Consider the following 14,685-nt stretch of genomic DNA (forward strand, 5'->3'; position numbering starts at 1 on the left):
ATTAGACGATCTTTGTTTCGCAGTAGCAGTTGGTGGGCGCATGCGCAGCCGCAACCTCCGCTCCCGCCCCCCCCCCCCGCGCTGAGCGCTGACAGCAGGCTGACCGGAGACCGTCGCTGCCGCCGCCGCCGCTGTTGTTGTTGTTGCCGCTTCCGTCTCCGCCGGCTTCCAGTCCACGTTGTGAGCCGCCGCCGTCCGGATACAAACCGACACCAGAACGGGACTAAATCTCTGTGACAGGAAACAAAAGCCAACAGCAACAAAGTGTTGTGGGGGGGCTTCTGGAGACGCGGACCGCCGAGCTCCCTCCTCTCCGTCCTCCTCCCGGTGGTGAACGGACCGCCCGTGAAGGTAAGTGTCCGCTTTTTGTGACAGTTTTGGGGGGAAGAGAGGGATGAACGGCCGGCTGCCGCCGTGCCGCCGTCCCGCACGGCTCGGCTAACTTCAGCCTCCGGGACGGTCTCCGTGTTAAATGTGTGTATTTACTGAAGTCTTGTTAACGAGATGACCGGAATAACGGCAAGTTTTTCCTCCGTCCGTCCGGTAACCGTCCGATAACCGTCTGCTCGCCGTCCACCCCGCGTGGAGCAACACTGGCCGTCCTAAACGGGGCTTTTTAACGTTGACCGGGAAACACTTTGAAGCGTTTTCTTTTTCCCGTTAAAAGACAACATGTCATTTATTTGGGACAAGAGCTGCGGCTTCCGGCTGCCCAGAGGACTTGAATCAAACGAAGTTACCGGTGTCCTGACCGGCAGTTCACACAGGTGAGCCCACACCTGCACGGTGGGTCACGTGTTAGCTTGTAGGTTTCCACTTCACGTGATCAATGCTTTACCTTCCAGAGGCCTGCCGGGGGGGGGGGGGGGGGGCTTTAAATCTGGACAAAATAACTTGATTTTGACACATATCGGTATCCTCTGATATATGATTAGTTTGAATAAACCATGAGGTACTGTTGTATTGTCAGTGTGACTGAAGTGAAGCTTAAAGGGTCCAAATAGTTTCAAGTTTGTCTTAATGCATTAATTAATGCATTAATTAATGCATTAATCAGGAGCCCAGGTGTAAGTGGAGACCCCTTCCTCATGTGACGACACTGTAACTGTAAAGTTCATCTGAAGCTAACGTGAGGCTTCAGCAGTATGACTCAGTCAAATCAAATGGGTACCTTCTAAAATTAGTCATTTTTTGAATGGGATTTTGCACAGACGAGGCTGTGGATGTTGTCCCCATTTCTCCCATTGTATTCATACTAAGAAGGGATCTCTTCAGAGCGAGCGCAGAGAGAAGGAGCGTCTGCAGCGACCGGTAACTATTTCAGTGTTCACATGGTCACGAGTGAGTATTTTATTCTGTTAATGTGGAGTCTCTCCTTGAAGACCAGACACGTTAATGCTATGACGTACAAAAATCACAGTCTCTAGAGTGTGTGTTCAAATGTTTGGTCAGATTTGTGGTCTTCTGGACTTATTCTGCTTCTGATTTCAACCTACAAAATGCCAGTTTTAGTAACGCTGCTCCCATTTGAGACATTTGGCTTTTTTGTTAAATGAACAAAAGGGGTGTCCGTGAAAACATTTTCATATTTCTCAAAGTAAGGAAACAGGAAAACAAAATCGTTTTTGGAACTCGTGCATCGCACTGGTAGCCTGATAAACAGTCCAGGCTCGTCCCTCTAACCAATCAGTAGTCAGCGATTGTTCCTGCTGGAACCTGTTAACAGTTGCTGTTTCTGTGAATCCAACAGCTTGTGCAGCCGCGTCGGTCTCATCCAAACCCGTTGCAGTTTTTGTGGCCGCTTTCCTGTTGCTGTTTTTCATTTTTCCGAGATGTTGGCAGTGATTCAGAGGTCTGCCCTAGTATCAGTCGTCACCAAAGCCCTAATCACCACGTCAAAATGACATTTCTATATCACACAGTTAAGTGATACACACCAGCTGATGATGATGATGATGTAACAGACTCAGTTCTGATGTCTGTCACTGTTTACACGAGTTAATGAGGATTAAATGAAAGGAGGTGTGGGGATGTGGCAGTCGCAGAAGCTCTGCTGTTCAGGTTTTACAGCTTGACGGGGGTTGGTTTGTTGGCAAAGAGGCGAGATGGTTCAAGAGACCGTCCCATAACATAACTGCGTGCCCTGCTGAAGCGTCGTGGAGGCCCTCCCCCTCCACCTGCTCCTGAGTGTCAACTGCTCTGTGGAAGATCGGCAGCTCGACGAGTGTTTCAGCCGGGGGCCCGGTGTTCCCGGTAAGCAGAGCGAGCGCCGGCCGGAGCAGGTGGCTCCTCTGAGCCCGAGGAATGTAAATAGAGACGGTAACTGGAGCCTAATGTTCCTCCGCTGCCGCCTCGGGACCGGCTGCAGCTAAAAGTGTTGACGAGGATTCGGCAGCTCCTGTAAACGAGGATCAAGTGTGTGTGTGTGTGTGTGTGACATTTTGCTTTCAATTAGAGTGGTCCTGCGCTGTGTGTCAGGAATACACTAATGTTTTCTTAACAGTAAATCCTCCCGAGCGGACACTGACAGAGGTCTGACCGCTGTGTTCAGGATGAAGGTCTCAGCAGAACTCCCAGCAGCCTTTTAGACAAGAGCTCTTGAACTCTTGGTGCTCTGATTATCAGCAGCCTGTCAGGTTGTGGTTCTCTGTTTCCTCGCTCACAGTGGAACAAGTGTTGTTAGAGAGGCGTGTCGTGTATCTGCAAGTTGTAGTTCTTCGTCACGGTTGGGTTTTTCAACAAACGACAAACGTTGACGTGACGTTGACCAATAGGAGCACAGACTGTAAACAAGTGAAAGAGGAACGAGGCTGTAGGTTGAAGGTTTCTCAGTGGCAGCCAGGATCAGAGCTGGTCCAGTTCTCTAGATGCTAAAGAAAGGTGCTTCAGTGCTTCCTTTCTTACCTCATCCTTTACCAAAGGGAAGGAGATGATGCCGTCCCACAATCCCTTGCAGCAGCAACATTTAAAGCGATTGCAGATCGCAGACCCCTGACAATATAATCTGTGTAACTGTAAATGTGACACAGTGACCATCAAAAATATCATGCAGTGTGATGAAGCGTTCATGCCACGTCTTTATGGCTGCATCATTTCAACACATTTTAAATGTGCATCGTGTTTCCAGTAATCCAGCACGACAGATGAAGTGTATTTGGACATTTCCAGATGTTTTTTTTGTCAGTTTTCGTAAAACATTTTGCTTTTCTTTGGAGCCGAGATTGATGAGTTGAATACGATCTGCCAGTGAGGTGCTTTGCAGCCATGCTGTTATCCCGAGTTGCTTTACAATGACTATATATAACTTTGCCCGGGTTTGACTCTGGAGAGCCTCGACTGTGGATTTAAATCACGGATGTTTATGGGGGCGGCCCTGATTATTACAGGAATAAAACACTTAGAAATGTGAAGCGTCAGGATCAGTGGCTTCTACTGTTGATACCAACGGGACTGATTACATTTCACCCGGTGATGTCCAGCTGCAGTGAGAAAACAATTAGTTGATTTAATCTATTTGTCAGTCGACAGAAAATCACTCGATGTGTAGTTTGATGATTGATTAATCGTTTCAAGTTGGACGACAGATGTTTGCCAGCTGTGAGAGGTGGAAACTAATAACAGGTGGACAATGAAAACTTAATTTCATCACCGTAATATGATCTATATCTGACATGTGCTACAGAACGAGTATCTCCAGTATTGATCAGGCTATTCAATTTAGATAAAAGGCCATTTTTCAGTGTGGAGGTTCATCAGCTTCATTGCTACAACTCTAGATTTTTTGAAATTGGCCTGAAAACAGACCAACTTTTTTGAAGGAAGGCCAGATTTTTGCCCACAGGCTGCTGGATTCAAACCCCATAGTTTATCAATCAAAATAAAATAGATAAATAATACCTTATAATAAATGAATGTGATAGATTTCGATAATTGGATTTGGGATTGTAGGTTGCACAGACAAACAAGGTGATGAAGACGTCACTCTGGGCTTTAGGAAGCTGTGATGAGCATTTTTTTTTTACCATTTACTGACATTTTATAGACCAATTGATTCATCGATATGGAAAATAGCTGGTAGTTGCATCACTGTTACAGATATTCATGGTCCCCAGAGGATGAATCATAATTTATAATCACCCTCGACGTTTCTTTTTGCAAAATACCTGCAAAACTAATGAGATTCTCGTTAGCTTTAGCTGTACTTTGTGTTTAGTGGTAATTAGCAAATGTTAGCATGAGCGAACACTGAACTAAGATGGTGGACATGGTAAACATCCGTACGTTAGCATTGTCATAATGTGCAGCCTCACAGAGCTGCTAGCCTGATGTAGACTCTTTCTTTAATACCAAAACAAATGGTTGTTCTACAAAGCTGAGAACGTTCTGCGCAGTTATGTTTCTCTGTGGGTTGTAATTTGATGCTTTTATCTAATCAGCAGTCTTAAAACCATAATTCTGCCTGTGTTGTCGTGTTGTCGGAGCATCTCGGTGAAGCTGTTCAGATTCACACCCTCCGCTCCGTCGTGCTCCAACATGTCCGCCGTGACGAGCTGCTCTGGAGCACCATCACATAGTGGTTTTTTAAATAAACCCCCGGCTGCTGTGCACCACTTCTGGCTCTGCAGACCGTGCGGTGATGGCTGTGTTGCCGTCCTTTTTGATTCGCCCTCTCAGCAGCATCACACAGCGTATTCATGGCAGAGCTATCTGCACTAAGTGAATATCTCAGGGTGTTTGATATTCCCTGTTGATACTCTTCAATTTCCATCATTAAAAATGTGTATTTCTCCTTATATTTTCTTCTGTTCAGCGTGGAGAGCATCTGAAAACACATTTAGAGGATCATGGGAAATTGGAACTCTCCATGGTAACCAGACTGATGAAATTCTTTGATGTTAGAGGCTCTTCAATGCAGAGTGACCCGCCACTCCTATTCACTGACAATATATATTCTAAATGAAGGATTCATTTCCCCAAAACAGTCAAAAAAAAAACCAAATGAGCATAGCAGGTGTACAGGTTTACCCTGTGGTCAGGGAGGAGCGTCGTATTGTCACTGGATCACAGGGATGGTACTTTACACCCAAACATTACAGTCACACGTGCCTAGGTGATCAGGTCTGGCTCCCAAAGGTGTTGGACAGGGTTGAGGTCTGGGTTCTGTGCAGACCAGTTAAGTTCCTCCAAACCAAGCTGCTCCTGGATCTGTATTCTTTATGTGTTTACAATCTATTTCTAGTTTTGTCATCCTGATTGTCTCAGCTGTGATGATTTGCTGATTTATTTCCTGTATTCTTTTGTCTTTGTAAATAAGATATCTTTGTGTTTTAGAGTGCCAGCCCTTTTTCTTTAGCAACTAACAAATTCACAAACTGAAGTAGAGGAAGATTGAGAGCAGCAGGACTCCCAGATGGCAGCTCTTTGGTTGATGTACAGTAGAGGTTAATGGGTCAGTCTGATACCTTCATATCTGTTTAAACTGAGATTTTGTTTCGGACATTTCTATCTTTAAATTTGATAATGTCGTGCCTCTCAAACAGGATGTAGACCACTGTGGGTTAATACATCCCGGCGTACTCTGTGGGGGTGTTACCATCCTTAAAGTAAGACACAACAACAGAGTGAATGAATAAAACATGCTTCTGTTTCTGTAGTCCAACTGACCAACTGCACAATATCGACCCCATATAACATTGTACCCACATTAATTATGAATTGATATTAATATTTAGTGATACCTGCATCAGCATATTGTTTACACATCCTGCTGCCAGGACTGAGCATCAGACTCGCCGGCAGTGTAACTGAACAGGTCTGTGGAGGTAACGCAGTGAAACCCGAGCAGAGACGTTCGTGCTGCCGTCAGCTCCATCTTCTCTTATTTCACCAACCCAAAGAGTCTGGAGAGCTCAGCTCATCGGGCACTATAAACCTCAGAAAGCAGCCTGGTTTCAGATCAGAGAAGAGAAGGAATCCAATCTGAAGCAGCCATCTCTCTGAAATAAACACCTCATCATCCGGGACACGGGGGTTTTTCTGGGAGTCCCTGAGGACGTCTCTCCTCCTGAGCCGTTTGATGTGCTCTGAAAACAGGAACCCTGCAGCACTCTGGATGTTTGGATTGTGGTAGCTGCCAGTCGGCTGCTTCTGCCAGGACTGGGACTCTTTACCAAACCCCTCGTGGACCTCCATCAAAGGGCCATCAGCTCATGTCCAGGCTGTGACCAGCAGACTTCAAATGCTGCACTCGTGCCTGAGTAAAAGAATAATGTTGTTTTATTTATGGATGCACCGATCCAACCTTTTCTCCCCTGATACCAATGTCAATTCTGATACTTCCAGATGAGGTTCTACACTCTGATGCTGTGTGTTAATAATGAATGCAGACGTATTAGTCCGGTCGCTCTCTGTGTGCGGACCCCTGCACCCACACTAAGACAAAGTTGAGTTGAGGATCACGGTTCAGTTGTGATGTTTTTACTATTCAATGAAACTGACTGGAGGGAAAAACTTGTTCAAAGTCCAATAAAACATTTAAACCAAATAAAATTTTCAGAAAAGGATTGCAGCAGGAGGCGCTGAATAGACAAAAAGCAACAATAAGCAGATGAAACAGAGTTTTTCAGCTTCCACCAAACTGGAACATGTAAACACCTGCAGGCGGGAAGACGACGTCATTTTAAACATCCTTGATTGTGATTTTAAATGGAGGAATATTTCAATTCCTGTAACCTTATTGTGGTTTAGCGTTTTGAGGTGCATCTCATGTTCAACCTGTGGGCTCAGTGTGTTTCCCCTGCAGGCTCTGTAGTCGTCATGCCTCCTGATTGTTGTCAGCCCAAAGTGAATCCCTGCACCGGGCGCCGCCGCTCGCCTTAAGATCTCCCTCGCATGTCTTTAAGTGGCGCTCGGCTCGCGGAGGACGAGTGCTGCTCGTTTGAGGCTCTCTGAAAAAGACCCACAGAGAAGCAGAGCGCTTTGCCAGCAGATTCACGGGGACTGAAATCTTCACACAGACGTTTCTGCTCAGGCAACATGAAAGGACGGTCTTCACATCCTCCTCTGTGCTGGCACATTCAGCCGGCTCCCCCAGGTGAAGGACGGAGCTCGAGCAGTCTCGCACGTCTGGATGAGCATAAAAAATGGATTTCAGGGTTAGACTGATGTATTGAGTCAAAGTTGGCCTTTTATGCAGGATCATGTCTGCTGCCAACACTCCCTGAACAGAACCACGCCAAGGCAGAAGAAACCTGCAGTGCAACAATATGCGTTGTCATTGGGGTCACGCTGGAGACTTTTAGTTTCTCATGGGGTCTAAATGCTCTTTCAGGATTTTCCACTCTTACAGGGGGGGGGGGGGGGGGGGGTATGAATAAGATCTTATATTGCAGTACAGTATGTGTCGTTTCATTTCACAATTAGAGCCTAACCAATATATCGACCAATATTCGCAGTGTCTCTTTGTTTGTCCACAGAGAGTGCTGGCGGGTTTATTTTTACTTGATTTGAATTTTTAAAACGCAAATATCTATTTTGGTATCTGCCTCACAAATTGAGTGCTGGTCAGTTTACAGTCCTAAAACTGATATTCACAATATGGCGGTGTAGTACGTATTTCCGTTCAGAAACTATTTAATAAAATAACCGTAATAGAAAAGGAGCTTTAATTGAATCCACTGAGTACCTGAAGTGAAGCTACGTGAGGCAACAATCCTGTACGTCCAATATTCCCATAAAGCAGATCTGCTCATTGATTAGCATTAGTCCACTGTGGTTTAATACATCAGAGATATTAAAGGGACAGATAGCTCATGATATATACTGACACGTCCCCCAACCTTAGTTTAAAGCACTCTGAGAGGTGTCTCACATCACGAGCTGCTGTTTAAGATTTGTCTTAGGCTTCTGTTGTTCAGCTTCTTCTCTCGTTGACAGTCACTTGTTGCTGAACACCAAACCTTGAAGCTCAGGTTAAGACCGGAGGAAGCAGAAACGCTTGAGAATAAGAACGATGAAAGGTTAAAGTGCTGCAGGTGAGGTGGAGCCGGTTGGTTGAAGGAGCAGCTGATCTGTTCTCTCTTGCTTTGAGTGCTGTGAAGCAGAACGTGAGCGATGAGGTGGAGTCCAGGAAGAATGCTGTGCGTCCAGAGCTGCACTAATGAAAGCCATTAGTGAACTGCGCTGCTTCAGACGAGACTCTCCTGCAGCTTCACCTGAGCTCGCTGGAGTCCGGGAATTGCATCATGACCCGCAAAAGCTGCCGGGGTCTGAGCTTTTATCTCCTCGGCTGAGAACATAAAAGCTCATCTCTCGTGTTTCGGGCCGCCTCGGTGGCTCAGCTGGCTCAGATTACATCCACACAAAGCTGGCTGAATCTGAAAATGCTCTTTACATGTTAAAACAGTATGCTTCAACAGGAGCGCCTCGAGGTAATCTCAGAGATCTCAGTCCATACGGAACACCACGGTGGACTTGTTGCCTTCCCAAGGTCGGGAACGAACGTCACGCTCTAAATGAACTTGTGTATTGCAGCCATGCTGTGGTCCTGAGAGGGACGGACCAGTCTCCTGCTCCCACTTCTACATAAACCGAACTCCCATTTAGTTCTCATGTTCTGTTTCACGGATAATAGATGCTACCTGTTAACTAGCCGATCAAATTTCTGTGACTGGGAACATTAACAACACCTGTGCTGTGTGATCCGAGAGGATTGCCCCCCAACAGGCCTCCATCATCTTTTCCCTTAAGCCCAGTTTTCCTCGTTCACACTTGAATGTGAGACCGGCTTTTTCAGATTCATCCACTCTGCAGACCGTTATCCAACAGCTCCAGTTCTGGGCACAAAGGATGCCGGCTTGGTGTCGACAAAGGCCAAAGGGAGAGAAAAAGATGCTTTTTAAGATTTTTGCAGCTTAGTGAGGATGTGGCCTTAAAGAGTGACTCTTTACTCTTGTGACTTTATAAGGAGAAAACACAGCTGCAGTGGCTTCAGATGTAGAAATATATCAAACTTCTGACAGATTTGTGACTGACATAGTGGAGCTACTCTTTAGAGACGTAATGACACGACGTCTTTACTTCCTTAATACGATCTGATTCCTGCTGAAACAGGTTGTTGGAGAGTGAGAGGAGATCGAAACCATCTGCTGCCAGTTTGTCAAGCTGGTGACGTGATGCAAGCTGTATGGAAACGTACTGGTGGGGCTTTAATACAATGCAATTGATTGAAACAGCTGATTGATGAGGTCACCATTATAGATCCACTGTTTTCCAGCAGATTAAACTGAAGTATTCGCTTCATGTCGTCCTCCTCTCGTCTACTTTCTGTCTCTGCTGTTAACTGCTAAGCAAAGGCTGAAACTCCCAGAGAGCGTTTTAAACAGTAAATGAGTAGCTTTAATGTGTAGTAGAGAGGGAGTTGACTCCTGACCTATGAAGCTGTTATCTATGTATACATTATATCTCCATTGTGAATCAGCGGAGAGGATTTGGGGAGCAGCCGAGGTTGTTGGACTGACACTTTACTGGCAGCGTAAAAATTCGTCTTTGTTTATGTTTTTTGGATGCTGCATTTGGCATCTTACACCGAACACACTCCTAAAATAGAGAAACGGCACTGCTGGTGAATAAAAGAACTTTCAGTGATTCAGTAGGAAAAAAGTCTTTGGTTTTAACGTCACCAGCGTGCAGTTTGTGTTTATCCAGACAGAGTTTCATAAGCTCAGCGGGCTGGTGGGGAACTTTCTCAGCCCAAAAAGGAGAGTGTAAAATCTTCCTCATCACACAAAACAACACATAAGCTGCTGTATTTTGGTGCAAATGTCAAAAAACTATAATCAGTATTGAAATTCTCATCTCATAAAGGACAGCGTCTTGTGTTGGGAGAATATTTGAAGCATCCAATCGTCCATATTTATATATAGTATAAAGTAAACACGGTTCAGGCTGCTGGTCCGGTCCTCTGTGAACCGGACCGCTCCACACTTGGTAGAGTGGATTTCGAAGTGCAGTCCACAGCTTTATTGGATACCTCAGGTGTTGTGGCGGCATGTCTGCTGGAGCACGGCGAGGTGGAAAGTGTCACCGCTGTGAAAACTCTCTCCCAGGCTGCCGATGGTACGAGGTGAATGGATGCTGTGAATTGGCCTCAGCCCATGAAGGCTGCCTGGACTGATGCCCAATACTACGCTGCTGGGTATTATAATTAGCTTCTTACACAGAGTTCACACAGGCCTCGCAGGCAAGTCTGGGAAAGAGATTTCATTCTGTCCACGTCCTCAGAAATATGTACAACGGCACTAAAAAAAGATCGGGAGCGCTGAGTAGGAGAGGTTAAACCTGCTGAAACACTGAAGTCTTAATACCCAACAACCTCAACAGTGGTGAACAAGTGGCTGTTTGATCAGTAACCAAACACGCATGTTTTATTGATCACTGCAGGCTGGGAGCTGATTGTCCAGAATATTCTGCATCTGTTCGTCTTTACACGTCTTCTGTAAAACATTAAGTATCATCGGGAACAAACAGCAAACAATGAATTGGACTGAAACAAACACACTGATTCTGAGGATTCATCAGAGAATAATCTTCAGCTGAGTGACATAAACATATCAAATAATATCATCTGTAAAAAACATTTTGATGTTATACATGAGTTTATTCTACAATATTGAATCCTGAGAAAACACTTTGTCAAAATCCATAGTTAGAATTCAAAGAGCTGTGATGTTAATGCTGCCTTCAACTGTCACTTCTGCTTTTCCAGCCGCATTACACTGCCTGAAAAAACTACAAAATCTACTTACTTACTGTAAAGAACAGCAGGTGATCAGCGAGAGCATCTCAAACACAACCCTGTAATGCAGACAGCCATTTTTCCAAATATAAAATCTTCCAGCAACATTAAGATGTAAGACGCCTGATGGAGGAAGAGGAGAGGTCTGAGATGGAAATGTTGTCCAGGTCCTCTGAGCGGTCAGCCGTGCACAGCCACATGATATCTCCATTACCTGGCTGAGACACACACACACACACACACACACCCCACCTGCTGCTTGAACACACTGCAGGTGACTCGCTTCATGTGTCGCTCTGTTCTGATTGGCTGTTAGCAGTGTGAGGAGCTGAAATTAGATCTGCAGCCACACACACACACACACACACGAAAGTCTCCTGACTGCCTTGTTTGTTGGTGTTTAATGAGTTGACAGTGGGGACGTCCAGACTGCAGAGCGGAGGCTTGTTGTAATCCACCGTGTGGCACTCGGTTCAGCTTTGATCCTCATTGTAGCCTGTTGCATCTGGAACCTGATCCTGAACACTCGGCATGTCAGACGGCCGCTGACACGTACAACACTCAGACGTCGTGGAGCAGAACGCGTCATTCTGTCTGATGTTGTGGATCCTGTTTTTACTGAAATCAGAATAAATAGCAAATCTCAAATCACTGTACTAAAGATGTGAGTTACTGGCAATCCCTCCGGAAGAACAATTTGTACTTTGTTTTAATATTTACTTTATTTTACAGGTTTCTGATCATTTCCTACAAAGTCTCCTGGAAATAACTGTCATTCATTTGGCACTAATTAAAGGTGTTCAATTGGTACAGTGGAGTCATTCAAATTAAATGTTTCAGTCAGCTGTGGGTGTCAACATGTATTCAACATGTACAGAGAATAAAGTTTCTTTGAGCAGATAGCAACTTGAAATCAACAACTGCTCAACGTAACTGACCAAACTAAACGTTAACAGTCTCTATTTTTCCAAAGTAGTTCCACATTAAGAAGTAACCCTTAAATAAAGTTTTACCTTTTCTGCTCGTTGAATAAGCGTCTTTCAGGCTGCAGTCTGTGTGCGACTTATGATGTACAGTAATATGGCTGATTAATAAACTCCTCCTTTAAAGGGTCGTTATAGTCCTTACAGTTCATGGATATGGCTGAAAATTTAAAATTTAAACCATGTTGCTTTTCGACATTTGTCCAGGCAGCCATTGGTTTCCATTCATTTCCATACAATATATGAGTCCATTAGCACTGGTTACACAGATTAGCTGCTGTTAATACCGCACAGAAATGAGACCCAATGGATGCATGAAGCAGTGGTGGAAACATTAAACACGGAAACTTCAGTAAACATACAAAGTGCACATGAAGAGAGATAACCTTCACAGGAAACAGGAAGTGTCTCTCAGTTGATTGACGTTCGTCGACCCTTTTACTGTCAGAAAACATCGACACTAAAAATGACGGTTTCCTCCAGCGATTCATTCTGACACACACTCATAAACAGAAACACACCCTCATGCAAGCAATGTAAACTTAATCTGCTGTATATAATACTTTCCAGGGCAGAGCCGAAAGTGCTTTACAAACAGTATAAGGATAATAAAGACGATAGTACGGCAAGCAATAAAAATGCAAGGCAAGCTTCTTTCTGTGGACTCGAATAATAAAGCAGGTCTGAAGGAAGCAGCCGCTCGCTCAGCTCTCTGTTCTTTCTCATAATTTCCTGGCAGAAATCCTCCTCTGAGTCTTCGTCGATACAAAGACGGTTTTATCTGGGAGATGCAGCAACCCGGCGGATGCATTTCTACTTTATGACAATATCCTGACATTCACACTTCGACGCCGTTGTCTTATTTTTCTTTGCAGAGAAGCTTTTCAGATAGTTTGGAAAAGTTTTGTCCTTCGTTCACTGGCTGATTGACTAGTTCACCTGTTAACCTCAGGGTGCGTCGAGGTCCGTCACGCAGCACTGGAAGGTCGTGGGTTCAAACCCCAACACCTGCTGAGTGGAGTGGTTTTACTTCATTCACTCAGTCGGACATCTTGGTCATGTGAGACGTTTCGTAGCCCTCATCCAGGACCTCCTGTGTGGCTCTATGCCAGAACTTTTCAGTCACTGATCCGCTCATAAAATGTGTTACGGGAGGAGAGGGATGTTGGAAATACTTACTGGATGGTTGGAAGTCTTATTAGCAACTTAAACGCTGGAAAAAAAACACTTCATTTGTGAGGTGAGAAAGAAATCCTGCACCGTCTTTGACCTTCAAACCTGCATTAGCTGATATTTGGTGGCCCCTGTAAACACAACATTAACATATCATCACCTTAGTTGCCTGTTAACACCTCCAGCTGACACAGAGCAACATGATCATTCATTTCAAGTCATGTTTGTGTCACCTGATGAATCTAAGTCCAATATATATACCCTCCTTTTTGCTCTGCTTTGGTCTCCACTGCCTCCTGAGTGAAATATCTGCTGGATGCTCCACTTTCTTCACCGGCGAGTCTCTAACTGTGTCTGTCGGCTGTTTGCTGCTGGGCAGGTGGTGCACAGTGCAGCTGTGGGCCGTGAAACTAAAAAACAATCCAGTGAAAGATGCTGAAAGACTTCGTAGAGGAAAACCACAGAGATGGAGATGATTCTGAAATGACACCTTTCACATAAGCAGGTCAGTCCTTGATATGTCCAAGCTGTAGGAGACAACCATACAGCACCGGGATCCACAGCATGCAGTCCTGGATCAGTTCTAGCAGGAGTTGTTATTTTGCCCTGAGCAGCAGTTAACATTCTTCATGTCAGTGGAATAAATATGCAGATTTAAGTCGGCTCGACCTGTACAGCTGTGCCCGTCTCGTCCAGGCCGTTTCTCTGGCGGTGGCACAGGAAGATGACGTCCCCATTCCTGGGAAATCTGTGATTGGCTCAGTTGTTTTGCAAATCTGGGAAGCAGCTGTTCATTTCGCAAGACAACAAACGTACAGATTCTGAGCTGAAGCCTCCAGATTACATCTCTTTATTTCCTAGCTGAAGATCTATTTTTGGATCAACTGCAAACTGCGTCCCCTCAATGTGAGACAAACACACGCACACACTGCTGCTGCTGCTTTTAGTAGCAGACAGGGATGAGAGTGTTGTGCTTACTTGGATGTTTTCAGGCCCACAGTGCAGCACTGATCCATTAATGCATTAATGAAGGCCTAATCCTCCGCTGAAAAAATAAAACCATTGAAGCTGCTGTTTCATAACAAAGCAGCTGTGTTTCCTGAGCCCTCTGTGTGGGCGGCCTCAGGACCCACCCAACCTTTACCTCCCCTGCAGCCTCCTCCTGAGACCCCTGGCTGCAGGTGACCATGCAGACAGCTGCCTCAATCTGCTGGTGAAGCTGTTGTAATGATCACAAGTGATCCAGTGTGTGGAGAGGGTCTGGCAGGGTCCGCCCACCGGGTGGAAACGTGCCACGAGTCACCGGCCAAAAGCTCCATGTTCACATCCGGCAGTTTGTCTGTTCCTCTTATCACATGGAGGTTTTTGTAAAACAGGAAAGATTCAAATGATCCTATTCCTGATTGAAACTCTTTTGTGCCTGATTGACTCATTTTGCATCTGAAAGAGGACTCCATATTTCACTTCCACAGAAATGACACACATGACGCTGGAATCTCTCTTCACTCTTTTCAGTGATATCAGTGTCTCCATTGAAGGCTAACATCCACAAATCCATTTAAAAATCAGACTCATAACTTCAGATTTTTGCCTCATTATCGTAAAATCACAAGACGACTTCTTCCGTATCAAAGTAGTCCAGGTGATGTTGTCTGTGTATCCATGGTTACAGTGCAACTGAAACCGCTCAGAGCTAATGCAGCATGACTTTAATGGTGCCGATTTGAACAACTG

General features: G+C 45.1%; 1 protein-coding gene across 1 annotated transcript in view; it reads left to right on the forward strand.

The window, feature by feature from the left end:
- The first annotated feature begins 291 nt into the window (after positions 1 to 291).
- LOC139283636 (spermatid perinuclear RNA-binding protein-like) overlaps positions 292 to 14,685 on the forward strand; it is a 56,115-nt gene continuing 41,721 nt past the window's right edge. The window contains exon 1 of the mRNA XM_070903645.1: positions 292 to 351. The gene's annotated coding sequence lies outside the window, so the exon portion shown is untranslated. The remainder of the gene's footprint in view (positions 352 to 14,685) is intronic.

The sequence above is a fragment of the Enoplosus armatus genome, chromosome 4 (genome assembly GCF_043641665.1).
Source record: "Enoplosus armatus isolate fEnoArm2 chromosome 4, fEnoArm2.hap1, whole genome shotgun sequence".
NCBI lineage: Eukaryota > Metazoa > Chordata > Actinopteri > Centrarchiformes > Enoplosidae > Enoplosus > Enoplosus armatus.